Source organism: Phyllostomus discolor, chromosome 13 (assembly GCF_004126475.2).
Source record: "Phyllostomus discolor isolate MPI-MPIP mPhyDis1 chromosome 13, mPhyDis1.pri.v3, whole genome shotgun sequence".
In the NCBI taxonomy this organism is placed as follows: Eukaryota; Metazoa; Chordata; class Mammalia; order Chiroptera; family Phyllostomidae; genus Phyllostomus; species Phyllostomus discolor.
The window spans coordinates 58,586,233-58,609,204 of NC_040915.2; positions in this window are offsets into that span (position 1 = coordinate 58,586,233).

Sequence of the window (22,972 nt, forward strand, 5' to 3'; positions counted from 1 at the left end):
ACTCCCAGTGAAGGGATGGGCCAGGGTGTGAGGTGTACTTGGGAGCTTGGAATGGGGGCAAGGAACATTTTTAGGGGGTTCCCCCAACCTTCCTCCTAGCTAAAATTAGAAGAGAAAGAGAAAAATAATTGGATTAAAAAAGCACTCTCCCTCAATGTGCCTTTAACTTCTAGCTTTAACAATTTTTCTATTCAATATGTAGTGTCTTTATTAACAAGCTTTTTGTCATTAAAAAATAAACCTACTTGGATTAAGAAAGAAAGAATATTACCAAATTATGATTGCTGTTACAACCTAACACCTCTCATGGAGTAATCTTGAGATCAGGCGTGCTAACTTCTGAATATATTGTATGAATTGCTTTAATGGCCTCCCAGTTGGTACACAGTCAGTCAGTGATGCTGTAACAGGGTGCAGCCAAGAGGGGAGCCTCAAATAGGGATCTGTAATAAGATCCAGAAGAGACTGGAGATAATTGGCTCTGCACCACAGGGCCACACCTGCCCAGAATCTGGCAGTGTAGCCAATTATGAGAGGAGCCAGAAATGGGGCTTCAGAGGAAGATTGGCGCTGGGATTTAAACCAAGACGCGGCAGCCATTGGAGGCGGGAGAACTATGCGCAGCCCTGCAAGAGAGAACCGCACAGCTTTAGCAGAGTGAAGACTCGTGGTCCTGAGAGGGAGAACCATGCGGCTCTGACAGAGTGGGGACTCCCGTGGTTCGGGGAGAGAGGACCACGTGCCTTTGCCAGAGTAGGGACCCCCGCAGCTTTAGGAGATACGGTGCTCTGGACGAGGCAAAGGGGGAAGGAAGGAAGGACTGTGTCTGTTTGTGGGTGTTTTAAGGGACTTTAGGATATTTTGGTGAAGACATTAGGTCCCTACTTTAAGTTTGTATAGCATTAAATAAACGTTTCCTTTCCTTTTCACAAATCTCTGGCATTGAGAGACGTCTTTCCTGTGGCGGCGGACATAACAGACCTGGGGGCTTCTTTCAGTAATAGCATATCGTCTCAGGCCCCCCCTTGTTTGTTCTGTAACAACGCCTATTCAGAGCAGTAAATTTGAGGCAACCACTTATGAATTATATTCATACACATATTGCTTGTTACCTTTTACACAATGGCTTTTGATCATGTCTATTTCAATAAATTCTGTAAGTTACATGTTCCTAAACTTATTTTGTTTTAATCCTTACCAGAGGATATGTTTATTGATCTTAGAGAGAGAGGAAGGGAGAGAGAGAGAGAGAGAGAGAGAGATCATCAATGTAAGAAACCTCAGTTGGTTGCTTCTATATGTGCCTTGACTGGAGATGGACTCCATAGCATTTTGGTGTATGGGATGATGCTCCAACCAATTGAGCCACCCAGCTGGGGTGCTCCTCGACTTATTTTAACATCTTTGATAAAAATAACAAATATTTTGTGTAGTTCACACCTTACAGGACTGATAGATCTAGGGCTCATATTTTCCTCGGTGGTTTTGTAGAAACTCAAAGACTTCTGTGGGATTCTATGCAAAATCTGACATGTCCATGAATCCTTCTGGAGGGCACTTTTTGTTAGGTTCTGTCATATTTCACAAAACATCTGTGTCACACAAAAAGGAGAACATCCTAAACCAAGTTTGGGTGAATGATAAGTAACAATCTAGTGTTTCTTTCCAGTAATGCTCTTGGTGGCCAGGGATTTATAAGGTCCTCGCATGGGTGTGGCATTGATTCATCACCCGATGCACCTTGAGACAGAGCACATTTCTCGCTTTGTCAATGCACTGGAAGAAACCACCTCCATTTCCTTGCAGGCAGGGTGAACTTCCATCCTAGTTTCCCTAGTAACAGCCTTACTTTACATCTGTCGACCAGCATAATTAGTAATATTAGTTCTTTCACTCTCAAAAGTATCCCAGTTTGAATGATGGGATCACTACAAACACGATGCAAGAACTGGCCTTTGATGAGGCACCTTTATCCCTTGGGAAAAAAATAAATCAAAATCAACTTCCAAACACAGCTGGTCTTGCTGGCAGCCAAGAGATAGACGGCAGTTTTACCAATTTTCATTAAAATTAACTCACACAGGGATACAGGACCCAACTTGGAGTGAAAGTTCAGCCATAACCAACCCCTTGGGGCATGCTTCATGTTTTAAAAATACAGCCTTTCCATACAAAGTGAAACCTAGTTGTGTGTCAGTCTTGATGGGATGGGTGTTTTTCATTTGGCTTAAGAATGTGACATATTAAAAATGAGCTGGGAACACCATTTAACCCAGTTCCCACCCAAAGCTTAAAACCAAATGAATCCTTCTCAGTTTTTATCTGCCTGGTACAGCAGAAGCTCTATCAAGTTAAAAGAAAGCTGTGATGTGATTAACTATGTGGACTCCTCCACACAGTCATAAAGCTAGGGCCCCAAACCTGCAAATTCTGTAGAATGAAATCATTTACTGCCTGGACTTCTAGTCCTCATTTATACCTAACCCTGCCCTCTTTGGCTGTCTGAAGCTATTCTGAGAGACATATGGTTCTATCAGCAAGAGTATAGGCAATGTTATTTACAAATGCCACCTGAAAATTGACTGGCTCTTGTTTCTCCCATGTGCTTCTGTTCCAATAGGCTATCCTGCTTCCCATTCTGTCAACATGGCCCATGTTTCTCACAAGTATGGTGGGTTTAGCGAGGGATCTTTCTCTTGGGCATCTTTCTCACCACTAAGCTGGTCTCAGTCTATCGTTTTGAGTGCCTGAAAAGCCAAAGCAAGGACGGCTTCTGATAGAACCTCAGATTCATGCCTGGTCTCTTGTTGTTCAAGAAGAAGATCGAACTTTTATGTATCTATGGTCAAGCACTCCCAACAGTCTGGTACCTGAGGGCAGGCAGTGCTCCTGATTTCCTGTGCTCCTAGGATGAAGTCTCCTCAGCAGTGGTGCCCTGGAGCGTGTGAATGCATCTGTAAATGCTCTAGCTTCCTGGCTAAGCAAGCAGGCGTATGCTTCCCAATTTATTAAAATCAATGTCCAATTCCCTTTGCTCTCCTCCTTATTAATAACTAGTTAACTACCTACAGTTACACCCCCACCCCTCTAGGGGCTCTGTTCCACTCCCACCCCTGGCAGCTTGCATCATCTTAATGACTGAATTTCAAAAGTACTTTCCAGAGAGCTGTGTGGACAGTGCACCCAGGTGTTTGGCCAGACGCCTGTTTTTCTCACCTACTTCCCAAAACAGCCTCTATATTTCCTAACAAAGTGTCAGCTCCTGTTGTAACTTTGAGACAAGACCCTGGGAAACAAATCACAATAGAGAGAGCTGTTGGCATCTTGTTGGACTGAAGTCACACCCACTGGACCACACATTTATAAAGAAGTGTGGCTGCATGCTCTTCTGCCGGAACCATTCAACATTCAGTTTGGGTAGGTGAGGTGCAGGTGGAAACCTTACCTATCACTGTCACCCCTTGCAGCATGCATCACCCAGTTATCGGTGCCAACTCTCCTGTGTACTGAGTTCAGGGATTTCATGCTGATCAAGGTGAAACATATGTTCACACCAAGGAAGTAGTCACACACAGCAGGCTTTATTTAGGAAGCGCTTTGACAAGTTTGCATGCAGGGGGAGACCCTCCCAGGATGAGGCCTTTTAGAGCCGACAGCATGGGGTCCCACCTAGAAATGAAAAAGTGCAGGTAGCTCCATGGGGAGAAGGGAATCCTTCAGGGACCTGAGGTATCTCATGAGTTTGCTCAGCAGCATAGTGAGGGGCTCCGGGTCACAGAACCCACAAGGGCTACCATGGGTTGAGTCTGTTCACAACCCCAGGGTCTATCTTATTCACAGCCAGGAAATGGTGGTGCAGATTTTACACTGTGTAAAGCGGGCAGGAATTAAATGGCTAAGATGTGCTTACTTCAGCTATATTTAAACAATTGTATGACTCAGAATTGGGGTTGGGACAGGTAGTTTTTGAAAACATGGTCCAGCCCACTGTGCAGTGAAAAAGCCACAGGGCTGATGATCTGGGATCTTTAGTTCATTTATGTAAAACCCTGCTTATGTATCATCTCATGTAGTTTATCTTTCTCCATAGAATAGCCAATATCTGTTGTCCTTGTCACTGGTTCAGGCTTCCTTGGAGCAATCAAAGCCACCAGCCTGATATTTGAACAGGAAATGCAGGCAAACACCTGAGTCAGGAAAAAGTTCTCAGAACTGATCAACCTCTTTCCTGCTCATTTTCCTCCAACCAAAGCCTCTCTGAGGTCCCTGGGGAAAAACAAACACTCAGGCATCCCTGTAACAGGGTGCAGTCAAGGCGGGGAGGGCAAATAGGATTTGTAACGGGGTCCAGAACTCAGGGTGCCCAGGAAACATTAGAAAACGATATATATAGGATGTCCTCACCTCTACAAGTCTGAGCTAAGGGATGGGACACATGAAGCAGGGCCATTGAGAGCTGTTTTGCATAACAACAGCTTTGTAGCTAACCTCTGGTGGGGTCATTTAACATATCTATAACCTTTAACTGGTTTCATGGATATGTTAAATAGCTGTGGCCATGCTTTAAGCCAGGGGAATGGAAGTGATTTATACCCAAGATGTAACTGGGGGGCAACTCCCGCTGGTTACAGAGCCTGTGTGAGAGCTTGGAGATGATTGGGGCCACACCTGCCCAGACTTACTGTGGCAGCTGAGTAAAGCTGGATGAATACGGGAATGCTGGCAGCTGTAAATGATTGTGGGAGGAGTTGGAAATGGGGCGCAAAGGAAGATTGGCACTGGGATTTAAACCCAGGCACCATAGCCATGCTGGGTTGGGACTATGTGGCTTTGGGAGCTCCCTTTTGCCACATGGCTTAGGAAGCAGAAGAGACTTTGCCTGGAAGAAAAGGGGTGAAAGGAGTCTTGCTGGTGGGCCACAAGAAGGTGCCACATGGTTTTGGATTAACTGAAGATCTCGGTGGTGACACAGCTGATGGTGCCAGGAACCTGAGCCATGGACTTCTACTTCTTTTCCTGAGATACGGTACCCCCGATTAGGGCAGAGGGAAGAAGGAAGGAGGAAGGACTGTGCGTTTGTAGGTATTCTAAAGGACTTTGGTATTTTTAATGAAGACATTACATCATTACTCTAAGTCTGTATAACTTTTTAAATAAATAATATCTTTCCTTTTCACCAGTCCCTGGCATTGAGAGACATCTTTCTCCTGGCAGCAGGCAAGGCGAATCAAATGCAGGGTCAGGGGACTCCGGAGCAAAAGGGAGGGTCCTTTCAGTAATAGTATATCATTCACCCCCCAGGGTCTGTTCTGTAACACCCCCTTTTCATCCCCCCCCCACACACAGACATATTCAGGGTCAGATCTTTTGCCCTAGTCCTTCTCACGATCAGGGGGCCACACTGGTGACCAACAGTCTGCCTGGCCATCAAACTGTCTCAGAACCCGGAACATTCCAAACCAATGGTCACATGATAGCTCTCTCAAAAATCAGCAGTTATTTCAACTGACCAGCCCTGGAAAGGAAGTTAATGCCACAAACGGAAAGCGGCCACCTGGGCTGAGGCTTCGGTGGCTTGAGGAATCAAGTCTGTAGGCCCTGGTATAAGGCTGACTCAGGATTTCAGCCACTTCCCATTCAGCCTGCCGTGAGACCTACAGAAGCTGTCAGTGGCTGTACCCACATATGACTTTTAGATGTAATTTTTTCAAATGTACTGCAAGTATATTCTGAATGTGCCTGGGAACCATTCTTCATCGGACCTTTCTAGAAACTTACTACCCAGCAGGACAGATTTGAACATCACTAACACCCTCTAAAACCTCCTCCATAAAAACTGGCATCAGGAGGAAAGCTCATTCCGGACACCAGGGAGGCTGTGATGCTGACACCACATCACTCTGCTCTTTCCTCTGGGTTTCTAGGAATTCCCTAGAGACTTGATGTCCTTCTAAATCTTTTTTTAAAAGATTTTATTTATTTATTTTAGAGAGAGAGGGAGGGAAGGAGAAAGAAAGGGAGAGAAATATCAGTGTGTGGTTTCCTCTCACACACCCCCTACTGGGGACCTGGCCCACAACCTAGGCATGTGCCCTGACTGGGAATCGAACTGGTGATCCTTTGGTTCACAGGCCTGTGCTCGATCCACTGAACTACACTAGCCAGGGCCCTTCTAAATCTTTATATTAAAATAAATGTTCTTGTCTGGCTCTGGCGGGTGTAGCTCAGTTGGTTGTCTGATTTTTTAACAAACGGTGCAGTCAACATCAGGGCCAATGAGCGGGGCATCTTTGGCTTATTTATATAAAACTATGCTCATGCATACTTGTGTATCTTCTCTTTCTCTACCAAAGAGCCCACCTGTCATCTTTGCCACTGGTTCAGGCTTTCAGGGGAAATCAAGGCCACCTGCCTGAAACTGGGAAAAGAAATACAGGCAAAAAGACCTGAGACAGGAAGATTCTCAGACTTGACCAGCCTCCTTCCTGCTCATTTTCCTCCAGCCAAAGCCTCTCTGAGTGAGGTCCCTTAGGAAAACCAAGCCCGTTGCCACACACACAGACATATTTAGGGTCGGATCTTTTGCCCAACTGAGTCCCTCTCATGATCAGAGGACCATATTAGAACTAGGGGTCTGCTTGACTCTCAAACTGTCTCAGAACCCGGAACATTCTAAACCAACTGTCACATGATAGCTCTGCCAAGAACCAGCAGTTATTTCAACTGTCCAGCCCTGGAAGAGCAGTTAATGCAACGAAGTGGGGAAGTGGCCACCTGGGCTGGCACTTCGGTGGGTTAATGGACTAAGTCTGTGGGTCCTGATACTTTGCCGACTCACGATCTCTGAGCTATTAATACTCTCTGTGCAGCCTTGGCTGAGACCTGATGAACCTGGCAGTGGTTGTCCTCACACTTGACTCTTAAGTGAATCTTTCCATCTGTGCTTGCAGCAACACTGTTTGGCTAAGTAAAAGGATCTTCCTCATGCCAATGAAAAGAATATGGCTTTGCCTTCTCACATTTTTCCCTTACATATGAGGTCTTAAATAGCTACCATTATTTTTAATCAACTGCAAATATAATTTCCACAGTGACTTCATTTGGATAATCAGTCCTGTTTTTGGCAGGATGTAATTTTTTCAAAATTATTGTCTGTATATTCTGACTGCCCCTGGCAACCATTCTTCACTGGACCTTTCTAGAAACTGATTACACAGCAGGACAGATTTTAACCCTACACACACACTCTCTAAAATCTCCGTAAAAACAAATACCAGGAGGAAAGTTTATTAGGGAGAAGGGCTCACTCGCCCCCTTTCTGGACACCAGGGAGGCTGTATGGCTGACACCACATCACCCTGCTCTTTTTCTCTTACCAGATGCACCCCCATTCCATTTCAGGACCCAGGATTAGGGGGGCTATAGAGACAACAGCCAACACACAGTTTTGCTCAGCCAGTGAGTAATTCCAGAATACATACCACTACCCCTGAGCTTCAGGGGTCTGCAGCTGTAGAAAGGAAGACACTGTGAGGGGCAGATCAAGCTGTGGACATTTACGAGGGGTATTTGTTTTTTCACTCTGCTAAGTTTTTTTTTTTAAAAGATGGAGCTCACGGGCTGACTCAAAGATCAAAGACTCCAAAAACAAGTGTAGAGGAAACTAGTTAAAAAGCAAATGCTTTTCCTGGAGCACGTACCTGCCAAGTACATTGGACTCCCAATTACAAAAATGCACACACTTAATCCAAGCAGAGAAATTGGTCCTGAGCAAAAGCTCTCACTATCTAGTTTATGACAGATGCTCCATTTCACAATGTTTTCTCTCAGCTGTCAAATAATGAAAGATTCACAGTAAATTCCAAGCCGGCACACTACGGTGCTGTGTATGTCATGTACATGATACTGTGTCCCATTATAATATCTGAACTGGATCTAAAAGTAAAAACAAAAAGCCAAGGAGGCAAACATCATCTGTATGAGAAGTGAAGCGGGCCGTGCTCGAGCAGTGATACTTTTCCTTTTCAGAAGTTGCCTCCAAGGGGTCTCAGAGTGTCAGTGATGAAGACATGTACCCTGGGCACCAACGTTAGGGGAGCTGGGGGGACACAGAAAAACAGTATGGGGGTTGCTAATTATGAATGACGCGGGGAGCTTTGCTGGGTGTGGTCCGACTGGAGGGTGTGGAAGTGGTTTGAGGAGTTAGGTCTCTGCTGCTGCTGCTGCTGCTGCTGGAGGACATTCCAGTGGGTGAGACACAGCTAGCAAAGGAGAGAAGTAGGAGCTAAAGGCCACAAAGAAGCTTTGTACAGTTTTCTCTTCGGAAATTGAATGACCTGCCATCACTCAACATGAATCATGTGGGCATTGACATTCTCACAGAAACTTCAATCCCAACACAGGGAGGGGGCGGCCCGCTGCTTGGCTGGGCGTTCCTTTCTCCAACCCATTGCTGGTGTATTCTGACTGCTGCTGGGAGTGTTCCCCGTTGGTGCCGTCCGGCATGAGGGTGCCCAGAAAGATTTCATCATCGCTAATGCTCCCCCAAATCTACTCTGTTGAAATGCAGACATCAGAAAGAGAGTCGCTAGAGGAAGGGGACCACTACTTCCTCCCGACGCCAACGAGGCTGAGCTGGCTGACACCCGACCACCCTGCCCTTTCTTCTGGTTTCAGAGCAATTTACTTAGAGGTTCTCTCATCACAGAACTACACGCGTGAAGCCCGTTTCTCTCACCACGTCCCCATGCTCATTCAGTGGCCGTATCCAGAATGAGGGTGGCTATGTAGACACAAGCCAACTCCTGTTTGACTTCAGTCAGTGAATAATTTCAGGGTACGTGGCAAGATCCCCAATGCTTGAGACAGCTGCACCACTGGGGAGTGTAGGACCAAGCTGTAGGATTCACATGGGGCTATTTTTTCTTGATGAGTTAAAAAAAAAGTGGAACAGGGTTTGAATCAAAGGTGAAAGACCACAAAAGCAAGTAGAGACGGCCTCTGTTGAAAGGCAGAAGCTTTTCGGGGAGCAAGTATCACTCAAGTTCATTGGAATTCCAATGGCTAACTACTTAATCCAAGGTGGGGAAGGACTTGTGAGGAAAGACTCCACCATCCAGTCTGTGATGGATTCTGTCATTTCTAACTGTTCTCTTCAATCAGATATCACATGGTCAAAGACAGGTCAATATTAACCTAACGTCAAAGGCACTCTATCGTGCTAATTACACAAGATTGAACTTTTGTGTCTGAATTTGGAAAGGAAAAATACTATCGAAGTCACATTGCTCTGTAGCTTCAGTAAAAGTGGACTTACTGGGACCCCAGACTCTCTGACCGCAGCAGGGCGGCAGACGGAGTTGGGGGCACACAGCACACTGTGTAGCAGTCAGCACTTCGGTGGCTGCTCATTCCAGACCACTCAGGGCACTCTTCTTGGTTTGGACAAGGGGCCAGAGGGGATGAAGGTGATTAGTGAATAGTATGGACTGAACTGCTGCACCATCCTACTGGGTGAAGGATAGATGACGAAGAAGAGGAGCAGGAAAAGTGTTAGGGAGCAGAGGTGGCTAAGAAAGGGCGAGGAGCCAGAATGTTGCAATTAAGGGCTTTTGTTCAAGGCAGGACACTGCGATCAGGAGGTTGAGTCTGAGCAGATGGCAGCGGCTCGGGAACGGGTGGAGGAGTTTTTAAGGGTGTGTAGCAGATCCCTGGGGAGGGTGGGTAACCCAGCTGGTCTGCTCCAGGTTTGCAAGACAATGTCTTCTCTCATCAGGGATGGCTGATTCGGGGATTTTAAAAAGATTTTACTTATTTATTTTCTTCAAGAGGGCGAGGGAGGGAGAGAAACATCAATGGTGTCCCCCACTGTCAACCCAGGCATGTGCCCCGACCGGGAATTGAACCGGTGACCCCTTGGTTCACAGCCCAAGTTCAATCCACTGAACTACTCCAGCCAGGACATGATATAAGGACTTTTAAAGTCCAGGTTTATGCGCCTTGCCTCTGGGAAAAGCTTGAGGGAGAGGGGAGGGGCAGCGAGGAGTCAACGGGTTTCCAGCAGGGTGCAAGCGGCTCTGCCTCCGTTGCCTCTGGTAACAGGGAACCCCAAGGTCAGGTGTTCAGCCGTGATGCACACCTTCTTTGTTGCAGCGTAGCTGGTGGCTTAGGTCCTTCGTGTCCCAATACATTCTAACAGAGAGAAATCAGACAAAGACTTTGTATCATTTTCTCTTGCATATGGGAAGTTGAAAACCTATGATGATTCATCATGTAAAAATTAATTGGAATTTTCCAGTACCTTCAGTTTAAACCAGGGCTGTCCAACCTGCAGCCCGCTGGGGGCATACGGCCCAGGATGGCTGTGAATGTGGCCCAACACAAAATCGTAAATTTACTTGACATTACTTAGTTTTATTACTTAGATATTTACATTTTCTTTATTAATAATCACAAGCTCGGGACCTGATGAATGTTTTTTTAAAGGATTATCCAAAGGGCCGCTGCATACTTAGGGTTATTATATGAGGACTTTTTTGCTTATCTGTGTTGGTGGGTATCATGATAATTACACACAGACTTTCCTTGCTCATCAGTTTTCGTTAGTGTTTGTGTGTTTAATGTGTGGCCCAAGACAACTCTTCTTCTTCCCGTGTGACCCAGAGATGCCGAAAGGTTGGGCACCCCTGGTTTGAACACAGGCTTGGTGCACAGGGTGCTGCGCAGGACGTGCGTTTCTCATACACTGTCAGTGTGTGCTGAATGTCCCTGGGAGCGCACCACGCTGGATTTTCCAGGAACGTTGGTACCCAGAAGGACAGATTGCATTACTAACAGCCTCTGAAATGCACTCTGTAAAAACAGGTATATCATGGCCAAATTGATTAGTGAAAAGGGCTCACCCCTTCTGCCGGACAGCAGTTGGGCTGTGCTGGCCGACACCAGATCACCACGCTCTTTCTTCTGGATTCACAGCATTTCCGTAGAGACTCACTCAGCATAAACCTCCCACACGGGGGACCATTTTCTTTAGCCGCACCCCCTTGCCTGTTTCAGGACTCTGAAGTAGAGTGGCTACTTTGACGAGAGCCATTTTTTCCCTGTTCAGCCAGCTTGACATTCCAGAATCAGTACTAACATCCCTGATGCTTGAGGCATCTGCAACAGCAGTAAAGAAAACCACTGGGAGGGTCAGAAAAAAAAGCTGTGCACTTTTACAAGTTTCTGTTTTTAAAGAAAGCAGAATGTGTACATTTTATTTTTCTTATCGATAAGGTAACATGACTTCCCAAGGACATGGTACACTTTTTCTTGCATGCTATTTCACACCCAGAGGAGATATATCTGCCTCTGCTTGTGCTTTGGGTTTGTTTTAGCACTAGGTGAACCACTGCCCATGCCTCTTCCCCTGGTAACAGTCCTGGCGATGCTGCTTGGCGACGCCACTGGCCTTGAACCCTAGAGCTGGCTGCAGGCAGGGCAGGGGGTGGCAGGAGAGAGGGGAGTCCACGGGTGCCCTGGATTTCACACCTGCAGGGCCTGCAACATGCAGGGGATCCAACAGGAGGTTGGAGAGTGCATGGGGTGCCGCTGTGTGCCACAACCAGGGCAGCTGGGTGACCAGATCCCGAGGGAAGGCGATGGGGGATTAAGAAATAAAGAGGCAAAGTCAAAGCAGGGTCAAGTGGAGTCCTTTCTCTGGGATGCAGAGGAGGGAACTGTTTATTGGTAAAATTGGGCTGTGTATATTGAGCAAGCTTTGAAGCAGAGCGTGAGAAGAACAAACCTCAAGGCCAAGCACAATTTTTTCTAAGAACATTTCCTGTTTTTTTGGTACAGTGGTGTAGCAGGCAGCCAAGCCATTCTTTTCTTACAACAGTCTATCAGGCAGTCTTCTGTGGCCTAGGGCGGCTGTGCTGGACCCGAGGCCTGCTCCCGACTCCCTTGGCACGCATTATCGTGCTTGGCCCTCCATGCCTCCCGCTCCCGCTTTCCTTTTTTCTACTTGCACCTGATGCAGCTTCACTCGCGTACGGAACAGTTGGGCTCGCAGTGTTTGGCAGACTAGGGAAAAAGTACAGGACATAATTAGCAACGCTCCACCTAAGCCCATGAGATACCATAAGGAATGATTTAACAAATTAAAGGGGCTAAATCCCTGTAATTCTTGTAGCAGATTATGAACTATTGGAGCAGGGTCAATTACAGAAAGATGTGCATTCTGTGTTTGTAGCATTTCAGAATGTAATTGCTTTAGGTCTAAACTTATGTTTTCATGACTCCAAATTCCCATTAGGTGGTTTTTCATTGTGCCTCAGCCCCATATAGAAGTATCATAGGGGACGGGAGTTTTACAGACATACATGTATTGAGGATGGCGTTGCAGCTTGGAACGGGGAGTCAAGGCTTCTACCCTATCTCCTAAGCCAATGGCTATAGCTTCTAAGGCATTACATCTGGCTTCTCAAACATAGGGAACAGCCTAAATCCCTGTATGTCCTCTTCCAGATCTGCAGCTATCAGTAAAGCCTTTTGTAAAGGAGTAGTTTCTGGTGGTCCTACTGGACTATGATAAGGAGGAGGAGCTTTTGGGGATGAGGGGTTAGTGGGAGAAAGTACTTCTGTGAGCTTAGCTCAGTCTCGAGAGGATAGTTGAGACATTTGCTTTATGAATCCTACTGCTGAATCCTCCTCATCAGAATTATCAGGGGATTCATCCCCTTGCATCCTCTGCTGCTGGTCCTCAGCGGCTGGCTTCCCATTCTAATTCTTGTTCAAACTCTGGGGCGGCGGCTCATCACCAGGCTCCAGCGCGGGGAGCAGTTGCCTTCAAAGTAGTAAATCCCTCTACAGTAGTAGCGAGGGTTTCAGCCACTGTTTTTTCGCGCCCTACATCTCTCTTTCACAGGACCTAGAGCTTCCCTGATCAGGATCCACAAAGGGAAGGCAAAGATTGGAATGCTCACAGACCCTTCTGCTGTATACCTCTCTCTTGTTTTCTGGCCTGCCCGAGCCCACATACGTTCATTTGCCATGCCTTCTTCAGGAAACCAAGGGCAAGTTCGTTGTACCAAGGTTAAAAGTTGCTCCAGCTGCATGGCTGGGCCTTTAGCGCCGGTGCAAGTAACAAGGCATGCAGCACGGGTATATACAGCCGCCGCTTGGCTGTAACCCAGAATGCCTCAGTTTTACACCTGATCGCTATAAAGCCTTTTCACTCCCCACTTACTGTACCTCGGCCACTCTGGAGTGTCCCCTCGTCTTCTGGCTGAGGCGTTCCTTCGTACTCGGGTCCCCTTTCCGGGCACCACCTGCCGCTGGCCACAGCTGTTCAACAACTCAGATGTAGGAGAGTGTTCACAGCAGAAACCACCCTTTTCCTTATAAAAACAGTTGCCACATCGTGGCCAAATCTGGAAAAGAATGGCCACGGATGCCCCCTCTCCCACCACCACTTTTTTTTTTAACTCTTTATGAGTTCAAAACACAGGAGCAGATGATTGGATTTCCACGGTGCTTTCTCCTGAAGCTTGTTAATGGATGGACTCTGTCGGAAATGATGGCTGGTTTTGGAGAATTCTGACCCTTGGCCTTTGACTTTCTATATGACAAATCCACTGAGGGATGGCGAGGGGAACTCCTTAGAGAGAGTTGACAGGTGTGAGCCAGGCACCAGAGGTAGTGCTGAATTGTTCTGCTGAGGCAAAGACCAACAATGAGGGGCAGAGAGCAGGAAAGACGCACAACAAAGGGTCTTTGTACAGCTTTGTCTTACATATGGGAAATGAAAAATCCTATGACTATTCATCATGAGCCAAAATAAAACTTGAATTTTCACAGTACCTTCACTTTAAGCATAGGTCGGGCACCCCCTGTTCCTTGGCCCGGTGTTACTTTTTCAAACCCACTGCTGATAAATTCTGAGATTCTTGATAAATGTCACCCATCGATTCTACCTGGAGTCTTATAACCAGCCAGGACATGTGTTTGGGGGTCTTTGGCACTGAAGTCGACCCAATTCTGTAGCTGGTTTTTATCCTTGAATTGCCAACGGCCACCGGCAAGGGAGCTGCTTCTGAGGGAAGGGCCTTTTCTAAAGTTTACGTCATTTTTATTTCTTTCAGAATTCACTATTTGATTATGTAATAAGCCCTGTTGTCCTTGTAATGAGCAACTTTAAAAATGAAAGCTAAATAATGTACTTTAGTCCACAGAGGAGTGATAAATGGATATTCACATATTTTAATCTTTTTGGAGTTACAAAAGTAATGCACCTTATAAACAATTTCACCGCCACCTAAGAGGGATTTGCAGGCGCCACCCCCAGAAGTGACCGTGATGCGTAGTTTAGGGGCATCTCTCTGGCTTAACCTCTCATTCTGTCTTTTTTTTTTTGTCGCACACAAACTCATTTACTCACATGGGGGTCTGCCTATTGAAATCACACGTGCGTGGTCTAACGAGGGGGGATCCTGGTGGCACAGGGTTGGTCCGGGTGTCTCACCTATGTGGACACCTGAGGTCTCTATCTGTCCGCACGTGGAGACCCCTGCGCCCACTCTAGCAGCAGCTGAGCTTCACTCCTCCAAGTGGTCTGGGATGGATGGGTACCGATCCCTCTCCAAAGACTGTGTTTTCTTCAGTTTGTGTCAGTTTCACCGATGCGCTGACAGGCTCTTGAACATACATCTTTGAAAAATTGTGCCAGTATTTCTGTGGGGCAACCTCCTGGGATAAGGGCCTGGGGCAGTTTGAAGGGTTCAGCGTAGCATCCCCCCAGGGGAGGCGCCTTTCTCACCTCTCTCCAGGGGATCTGCTGGGTTCTCTGCTTCCTGACTTTGTCCCCAGGGCGGCTCCCCTCCGGACTTGAAGCCTGCCAGTCTGATGGAGACAGCGCTGCCTCCAGGGCTTACAGTGCGTGTGTCCCCATCGGGGAGGCCAGGCATCTCGGTCGTGCCCTGGCGTGCGCATTGCCTCTCACTGAAGTGCAAACGGTCCTCATATTTTTAAAAACACTGACTTATGAGAGTTTTCTGCATCACGGGGATTGTTGAAACTTACTCTGGCCTGGGGTTATAAGGCTGCTTTCCAGTTTGTGGTTCTTCTTTCCAGCTTTCTGCATTTTTCTTAGTTTTGTTCTGGGCGCATGGGCAGCTTGCCTTTTTCTGCCTGGCTACAGGTTAGGGTCACCCTCCCCACAGTGGTCCTCACCCGGGGGTCATGCACACAGTGACTAAATGGGTCTCCTCACACCTCATCTTTAATTTACCCTGGGTTTCCCTTTCAAATGACAAAAGTGACAGTTCAAATAAAAACAGGAAACAAATGAATGAGTTCCTTCTTAAAACGTGTGAGCAGTCGCAAAAACGAAAACCGTGGTAAGATTCCGTTTATAGGAAACATCCAGGAGAGGTCACGGGACGCAGACCAGAAGCAAACTGGGGGAGGAGGAATGGGAAGTGAGACTCTTGCTGAAAGGTTTTCACTTGCAGAGTTAAAATAGTCTGCAAATATATTTTGGTGATGTTTGCACAGCCTCGCAAGGGTGCACGATGCCCGTGACTTGTACGATTTCAAACAGCACTTTTAGTGTGTGTAATTTTCAATTTGAAATCAGTGAAACCATAACATGTAAAAAATATAAAATATAAAGAACATGAAAGCAAAGCTCGAAAAGGGAAGGGTAAAGGGGGGTTTCTGTGGGAGAGCAGGTGGAAGGAGAAGCTCCATAACTGGCTTTGTAGAAGGTTTTAGAAGCAGCTCTGCTTTCAGGGGTGTTAAGTAATGTGCCAGCTTCTCCCCTCCTGCAGGAGCCGTTGTGGGTGCAGGTGATGGTTCTCCCCACAGGGGCGCTGGGTATCTTGCCAGCTCTGGGCTGCAGGTTCAGGTAGTGGTTGCCTCAGATTGGGTATTGGATCATGTGGCAGCTCATGGTCTTCACACGATCTAGTACAAGTGCAGGTGATGGTTTTTCTGGCAGGACTGGTGATTTCCCTGTCAGCTCCTGCAGGAGCCACCCACAGGCTGGCACTTGATGCAGAGCTGCTGATGGAATGGATGTTGTTGTTGCCTGCAGCTCTAGAGTGGATGCCGAGGGTGGACGTTCCTCTGGTTCTGAAGTGGCCTTTATTTCTGCACTGGCTTCTGCCGCTGCGCCTGGCACCTCAAGATGTGCAGGCGCTGAAGCTGGAGCCGCTCTGCTTCCTGGCTGGGGCTGGAGCTACGAGGGGAAAAAAGATCACCCACGTGACTGCCTTTCTGTGTGCCCCCCAAAGACAGATCACAGCCTGAGCCTTCCAGAGAAGTGTCAGCTCAGGACCCAGCACAGCACGTCTTCCCTGCCTGCAGTCCTCCAGGTGGGTGGTCTGAGGCCAGACTTGGCTCCAGACCCAAAGTCAGTAATCAGAGGTCCTCCCTGGGTGTTCAGATCAGGACCCTCCCCATAGGCTCACAGGCACCACTCCCTTTCCCCCACGACTGCCTTCTCCCCATCAGTCTCTGCATCTGAGGGCTCCAGGTTCTCAAGCCAAGAACAAGGGAGCTGACGTGGTGCTATAGGCCAGGGATGCAGAAGCCGAACTGCACGGAGAAACTGGACAGGACCCTGGGAAGTAGCCTGGGCAGCGTCTGGATGGGCCTCCCCCAACCATCCCTTGGCCCTGTTTGTGGAGATCCCATAGTAGCCGCAGTCACTTTGAGCTTGCATGGGACCCTGGTGGCAGTTTGAGACACTTGCCTGCTCACTTCTCAATCGACCATCCCCTCGCTGCTCCTTTGTGGGGAGCTCGGCAATGACAGTGACCGGCAGCGGATCTGGAGGCATCGGAGCCCTGCCAGTTCTTTGCTGCCTCTTCTGACCATTTGACCTTCTGTTCTTAAATTAAGTGCAACCCTGGGTCTGCTCAGTCTTCCACTGAGTGGGATGGGGGAAATGAGCTTCACTTCCAGGGATCAGGGAAAACCTCAGGCAGAGGCTGCCGCCCCATACTCCACATCCCGCCACCCAGCCAGCCTTGATCTGTGGTGTGAACATGACTGGCTTCTGACCCCTACTCAGCCTGCTCTTGCTCACAGCAAGCCCTCCCCTAAGGAACTTCTCCCCTTCACACACACACACACACACACACACACACACACACTCTTGGGTGGGGCGTGGCAATGCCCAGGAGAGATCAGAAGGGTGGCCTGGTATGAATGGGACCACCCTGGGTCTCCCTGTGCTTCCCTTGGGTCCCTGCAAGAAAAAGGCCAGAGACTCTTGGAGTGAGAGCTGGCCCAAAGTCTGTGACATTTAAAGAGGCTGTCACTGTAAGCCCTTCTGAGGCCATGGCCGTGTGACCTGGGGCCCCAGCAAGAAAACATCTTGTCCGTCTAAATGTCTCTAGTCAAGTGAGCTGCATAGGGGTTTCTCTAGAATGTGGCTGCTCGGTTACCAGGATTGAAGTGAGGTCACAGTCTGGTGTCCCTAGCCTGGACTCCCCAGGTGAAATCCACCCGAGGGCTCCTCTGGAGTGCTGATGCTCACCCTACACCCAACACCACACACAGTCACACCATAACTGTCCATGAGCAGCAAAGGGAAGGGCTCAGTTTATTTCTTTCCCTTTCTTTGATATTCTTTACCCCTTGCCATCAGGGGACCACATGGGACTCTGGGACACCCTTCTCAGGATCGCACTGTTGAGGGACATCCCTCGGTCCCAACCACTGCGCTATCTTCCAGGCTTCATAGGGAGAAGCTCATCCTGCAAAAGCCATAAGTGAATCTTCAAAGGTGATTGCAAAGCCTCATTCTTCTCGGCCATCTCTCTCCTTGGGCCATTGCATGGTGCCTCAAACCCATTTGCTCATTGCCTGTAGCCTTGGAAAGCGGGCATGTGCCCCCTCCTTGAGACATACTATTTCAGTAATTAGAAGTCAATGACCTCTCTGTGCCTGCAGTGGGAGTGGGGGGCTCCTTTTCCATGAGGTCTTATCCCCAGTAAGGCCATGCTGACAGGAGATGTGTCCCATCGTCTTTCCAGGGCCAGCCAGTAGCTGCACACTCTCCAAGGGGGAAAAAGGAGAGAAAACGAGAATGCCGTGCACACTGGGTAACAGAGAATTAGATAATTTCCCCTAGCAGAAAGCACCTTAGAATTGGCATTGAAAATGAAGAGATTTAGCAAAAAAAGAATGCTAATGTCTGATCATGGGGAATTCTCTCCCAGACAAGTGGGTGAGTGGAGGACATGTTTAGTCAGCCTGACTTCTCGCTCCAGCCTCCTCGCCTGTCTCCTCCTGTCAGCATTGTTTCCAGTAATTGAAACTCGGCCGCGACACCTGAGAGAGCATTCTCAACATCACGCCACCATTTCTTGGAAGCAAGCGGCCAGAGGCTATCCATTTGCCTGTATGAAAACAGCCCACCGAGAAAGGAGGCTTTCCACAATGTAGCGTTTCTCCATTTTAGTCTCTCCTCTTACTCGCCCGGTAGGGTCACGTGTTGCATTTCAGCAGCACTGAGCTACGTGTAGGTCCCCAGACCCCACGCTGTTTGGTGAATCCATGTTCTGTTCTTTATTGACTCCCTTGAAAGCTCCACCACCCAGCCTGGTACTCAGAACAAAACCCTGGGTGGCATCGTTGACGCATCTTTCCTGTCCCCTCAGGCCCACCCCATTGGTAGGTTCTGGTGACAAACCCCTCCTCCATTTCTCACCATCTCCCAGTTAACACCCTCGTCCCTACTCTTGCCGCTGGACACGGGATCAGTCTCTCTCCTGGACACAACACCCACTCCCAAGGAGTCACCCCTGCCCCCTCGTTCTCCCTCTAAGCCAATGTGCTCTTAAAACTGAAAGTCAGATCCTATTATTCTTCTGCCTAAGACTTTCCAGTGGCTTCCCATTGTTCTCACACAGATTCTCTTCTTTTGTTAACTATGATTTACATCTTTCACCTTTGCTCCCCCCGCCCTGTGTTGGCTGGCTGGCTTCGTTCCGTGGCGCTCTTCCTTCGTCTTCAGGGTCAGCCGTGGCAGCCCAAGCGCTGCTCCTTGGAATCTCTGAGCGCTGTGAGGGTGGTGTCACGTGCTTTCCCATGAATGTGTTTGTACCTAGATTTCTGAACACGCTTTTTAATTTTGTGTTAGAGCCAGACCGTTACTTACGGTATACAGTATACAATTGGTTGTTACATTAAGCTTCTGAGAAAATGTTAAGGCATTTAGTGTTTTGAGAATTTGGGGGGAGTGGAAATGTGTACCCTCTTATTTCCTGCTCAAGAGATTCTCTAAGGCAAACGGCATTGCAGAGGCATTTCAAATGTGGGCTTTAAATGCAAGAAGACTGGAGCCTTAGCCCCTCTGATCTCTCTACTAGTATTAAGCCCCCTGTGAAAGGAAGAGGCACTAAACTCACCACACGTGCTCTGCTGCTAAAAATGACAACAACAGCCAACGGCCCAAGAACAATTAAAAATGAAACGCACACAGTCCACAGTAATCACTGGGACGTACATGACTTGCAATAGTAATGGGCAGATTTTGAACGTTGACTTAGTGTGCTGGGCCTTCAAACACTTACCTCTTGTGATTAAACCTTATAGAAAACCCATACAGTAGGTACGCATTTTATTCTCATTTTACAGTCAGTCAAGAAATAAACTATTAAAGAACAGAGCCAGCATTGGATGCTGGCAGACTGACACCGAGCCTGTATTCCTCAGCATGGTCCCACGTAGAAACATGTTTCCCAACACATACAGACAGAGTGTAAATGTGCACTGTATGTTTACACAGTTTACATAGCATTGGGAATTGTGCCTGACTGTGAGTAGAACTGAGGTGGATTGTTTGTTCTATGAACAACAACAACAACAAAAAAACAAAACAAAACAAAACAAAAAAAACCCCACATTTGCTACCCGTGTAAAATAAATGCATTTCAAACTTCGTGGGGGGGGGCAGGTTTTCTAATCTTTAATACTTACTTGTTTAATGCTTTTTTTATGACAAGATTTATCTCAGACAAACGCTGGACCAAAGCAGCCTGCTGAAGTCAGAAGCTCATTTTACATAGTTTTCCTTTTCCCATGGGACACTGATATTTTACAGGAGGATAAAATTATGACAAAAACAAAATAATTTAATTACATAACTTTTGAATGAGAATATCCATGATGGTTTAGTTCTTTAAGTCATTTTTAGGGCCATTCATTGGTTTCCCCAAACAAATTCAATCTTCTTGGCCTTTATATGAATCCATGCATGCTTGATGACTATCAGCTGATAAAATACCAATCAAGCAACTGTCTATAACCCACCAGAAAATGTTGTCTGCATGATCAAATATCTTTACAAAGACTTTGCTCCTGGCCCAGCACCAGCCTTTAGGGGGCCTCCCTGAGTGTGAAGGCTCCACCCACCTCCATAGTGGGTCAGGACACTGCTGCTCCTCTTGTTGCCAGTAGAAATCAGGCTCTTGCACAGGATCGTGAGAAAAGCACTTCGCGGACCCACGCACAGGAGGAGACTCTGGTGTGGCAAGGTTTATTCAGGAGGAATTTGTCCCTGGGTTCCCAATGTCTGTTTCTGTCTGTTCCTCCATGGAAAACATCCAACCGTGTCTTCAGCGGGCCAAAGCAAAGGCCGGTGTCCAGAGTTTCTGTTTCATTTTGAAGCTTAGTCCTTTGACCCTGTGTGGTCTTTGGGGAGCCAACATGGCTGCCACACCATATGGTTGCTCGTGTTCCTGAGCAAGACAGTGACTACATGACCAAACAGGGAAGAGCAGGTCACCAAGAGTGAGGGCAGTGGGGGAGAAAGAGGGCTTCTTTGTTCCCTGTGGTTGTAACCAGCAGCTTTTCCAAAACAACCAAGCGACTTTCCAAGCTTTTGTGGGCTTATTATGATGGGTCCACCCCTCCTTTGACTGACAGGCCTGTACGGTCAAACACCTCCGCCTCCACCGTTGTGACTTCTGTTGCTCCTGTTCTTACCTCTCACTGCGCCCCCAACAGTCCAATATCAGTGGGCGAACAGTGCTCCTGGGGATATTTCCTGTGCTCCTAGGATTAGGGCTCCTTGGCAGTGGCTTTCTAGAGTGTGTGAATGAGTCTGTAAATGCTCTAGCTTCCTGGCTAGGCAAGCAGGCTTATGCTCCTCAGTTTATTAAGCTCAATGTCTAATTGTTTTTGCTCTCTTTCTTATTAATAACTAGTTAACTACCAGGGTGATCAAAAGCAAGGCACTTCTGCCTTCTAGGTCAGCTCATGTCCTCCTCCTCTTACTCCTTCTTGATTCTTGAGGACCCAAGGCTGGGAGGCCAGGAGCAGGAAGATGACAAGGGCTTAGCTGAATGAACAAACATTGCCTCCAGGTGTATCAGGCATGATGGGGAAGCTCGGTCTGCACAGCAGAGCTTCAGAGGTCAGATCGAAGTTTGCAAAGCGCCCTGGACTCCTCTCCTCCTCACCCTCCTCACCCCCTGCTCAGGGGAGGCCCACCTTCCCTGGGGTTGTGGGATCCACACCCAGGTCTGCCCCATGTCCCTCTCATTCACAGTGACCTGCGATCCTGCCCTCCCTCACCTCTGTCCTCCTCACAGTGTCTGTGGCCCAGGCAGGGCTCACTTACCCACCCGCAGGGGCCAAATTCCTGGGACAGATGGCCACCCTCACCTGACCTAGAAACAAAAACTACATTGGCTACCAGACTGAGGGGACTGGAGCACCACCAGAGCCACATCCCCCAAGTCCTGACCCACAGAATAGTAACAGGCCCTCTGAGGTCTCTTGGAGAGTCTCTGACCCTGGGAGACACAGCGCAGTGACTCTGACTGGGCTCCAGCCTGAAGCCGAGGCTGAGCACTACCTCTCAGCGTGAGACAGCAGCCTCCATGGTCCCACAGAGCTCCAGGCCAGTGGGGGAGTGAGACACAAACCCTGAGCCCGCCGTCTTCACCCTGCCTGTGGGGACCTCAAAGAGCACCCACCACTTGACTGCCCCAGGGGAACCCACAGCGGTGTGCACTACTAAGGACTAATAAGAATAAGGTAAGTGAAAAGAAAGTATACCTGCACAGTTAGCCAATTTATGTAGACAACATAATGGTGAATATATTTGTGGCTACATGATCAAATATTCATACAAATTAACAAGTGGTAAAAATGGATTTCAATGATTAATTAAGGGAGTGTTTTTAAATTTCATTCGGAGACCCCTGATACACAGGCTCAGAGGGCCCACCTGTCTGACCTGCTGCAGTCGTTCCCCGGGGTCGTCAGCAGCAGCCTCCCCTTTTCTGGCCTGGGCACCTGCTCTGCCCTCGGACTCAAGGGCTCGTCCCCACTCTGCCCTGGTGATCACCTGCCTGATCTGAAAGATCCAATTTCACTCCATCATTTTCCTCAATCTTCATCCCAAAATATTTTTTTTGTTGATTTTAGAAGGGGAGGGAGGGGGAGAGAGAGAAACATTGATGTGAGAGAAAACATTGATCGCTTGCCTCTTGTACGTATCCAGACAGGGGGTCGAAGCCACAACCCTTTGGTGTAAGGGACAGAGCTCTGATCTCCCGAGCCATCTGGACAAGGCTACACTCCAAGGTTTTGAAGAGGCTTCTTGGGCCCCCCTACTCCATGAACAGCACAACATGCACACGGGGAAACGTCACCACACGTGTTCCTGTTGCACCTGCCACCTGTCCTTTTACATAAATGTTCAGTGTCTGCCACAGCAAACAAGGTTGGAGCTGCATGGGTGCAGTGGGCAAAAATGGACGTTTTCAAAAAATATAGTTTTCCATGGGGATGAATGTTCAAACGTGAGTGCATTACTGTTCCCATAGAGACTTAGAAAGGTCCTCTCTCACCTATTGGGAGTAACATCAGTAAAGACCAGTGTAAAAAGACCAGTCTGTGTGGTGTGTGTATGGGTAACCCAGTGGCTGGAGGAGGAGGAGGAGGAGGTGGAGGAGACCACTGTGACCAG